Genomic DNA, 2,350 nt, shown 5'->3' with positions numbered 1-2,350 from the left:
TTAACGTTGCGTTTAAAAGAAAATGTCAAGCGAACTTCTCAGACAGATCCGCTTTCCAATGTGTGTTCAAGTGATGAGGCATATTGTAGATCCAACAATGAGTCCAACCTGAGTCCAGCAGCTAAGAACCACACCGTGCCAGCCTCCAGCCGTAGTTTTGGACGATTAAAAAACACAAGTGAGACACATTTCCACTCCTGTGTCTGTCCTCTGCTCCGTCACGCAGACAGCGCCGGGTGTGTCTGATCCCAAACTTTACAGGCGCATTAAAACTCTTTAAACCAACTTAATCAATAATTAATTTAGCTCAAATTGTCCATCAAAGCCCCGAAAAGACTGAGAACGTTTTTTTAAAATCAGTCATCCCCGAAGCTGTGAAAATATATCCAGTTTCGCAGGTGCAAAGACAAAAAACAACGCCGTTTGATCCGGACCGCTCTCCTGTCTGATCAAACACTGAGCGGCTCGGGATGCAGCGCGCGAGGGCGTGACGTCATGCGGCCGCGCGCACAATAACCTTAATAAAGCTATTAACAGCCAAACTGCCCAGACAGACAGGACAAATTGATTCCCAGCGGCTGGCAGGTAACATCTGTAGGGACATTTTAGCCGGATAGAGTTCACTCATTAACTCTGTGTAAAATCCACATTTATTATAGCTCATTATATATTTATGTAACCTGCAGGCCCTGTATAACATGAGAAGCTAACATTTTAAATCCATCTCCGAACTAACAGCTAAATTGCAGCAATTTTTAAGTGTCTCAGTTGCTCACTAAAGGCTCTTTAAGTCCCCCTCCTCTCAGCTTAGCTCTCAGTGTGTATACAAACTAGCTCGCAGCACTTGAATTTGAGGGAGTGGGTCACCTGTAACGTTATAGGAAGTTTCAAGGTAATTCAATCCCTCAAATTGAATAGCAAAAGTGGAATTGGAAAGAAAAAAAAATCATATTGCTTCGTTATCTGAAATTGCATATAAATGGTGATAACTGTTGACAGAACTTTTTCCATCAAAGTTTGTTTTCCTGCAATGTGATTTAGAGAATGAGGCAGAAATGAGACAGCAGCACTCAATCCATTAAGGTGTGTACATTCTGGGACCTTGAGCTTTGCTGTGCAGAGATTCTGCACAACTGGCTCCAATATAAACAATCTCCCATTCACTTCAAAGAATATATTGGATTGGATTGCTACATAAGACAGTACAAATGTTCTGTTTTGATATGTAAGCTTATATATAGGTTAAATGGCTCACTTTGGGAGATTGTTCTTTGTTTCCACTGTTTGTATCACCCAATACAAGTACCAATACAATTCCAGTACAAGTAAAAAAAAAAATATATATATATATAATTTAACAGCTGTGACGTTGCGCTACTATCCTTTTTGCTAACTCTGACGAATGTTGCATTGTTTACTCGGATGGCAACTATGGCAACTTGCTGTGTGGCTCCTGTTTATTTGCAGTGTTGGTGCATAAACTGGTGTACTTGCTGTATTTCTGACGCCGCACTTTTGACGGTATCAGAGGCGTTTTTGATTCTGGTGTGTACCGGTGTTGGAACACCTCCACTCGTGCCCCTTAAACCTTTAAGTAAAGACTTGCAATACATCAGTATTTTGTCCGCTAACAGTAAGATAGAAACAATAAAAAGGCATTACTGCAACACATCACCAATTTATACTTTTCTTTCTCTACTTCTGCTAGATTCTGTTCGATTCCATCTGTACTGGACCAAATGTCGCTTGTTACAGATGCCATATACCTTTTGAACACTGATATACAGCATGCAGGACAGCTGAAATAAGTAATGCCATGCTTGAACGCACCTCTGCTTGGTTTCACACAGTGAAATAGTGGAATTTGGCAGCCACTCCTGTAGAAAATCCACCTTTCGCTATCGTCTAAAGAAATAAAACATCCAACAAAAGCAAGAAAAGCAAAGTTTTTTTTGCCCCACCCATTATAAACTAGATGATACGACCATGTCATTCTCGGCTGAAATTTACAGACCTTAGCCCTTGCAGTGCAAAACACACCTTTCATTTATTTATTATCCTCTAAATCTCTTTAGTTCACCTTAGGCCACTCTGCTGCCCCCGAGCAGCACCGCTGTTGACTTCCTCATGTGTAAAGATGAACCAGAAAGTAACAGAAGCAGCACACTTGTGTTTTATTTATCATGTAGAGTTTTTAGAAGATTTTAATTGAAGTTTCTAACAATGAATAATCCATAACCTTTGAAATAATGCATAAAGTTATAATGACCGCATTATACGTCTACTGTAATTTCGCCGATATATTGATGGGGTAGATATTATTTGCCGATATGGATCTATCACAGATATA

The sequence above is a fragment of the Semicossyphus pulcher genome, unplaced genomic scaffold (assembly GCF_022749685.1).
Source record: "Semicossyphus pulcher isolate SPU_LCO1_2020_fin unplaced genomic scaffold, fSemPul1.0.p SCAF_16, whole genome shotgun sequence".
Taxonomy (NCBI): Eukaryota; Metazoa; Chordata; class Actinopteri; order Labriformes; family Labridae; genus Semicossyphus; species Semicossyphus pulcher.
This window is presented reverse-complemented; position numbering follows the sequence as displayed.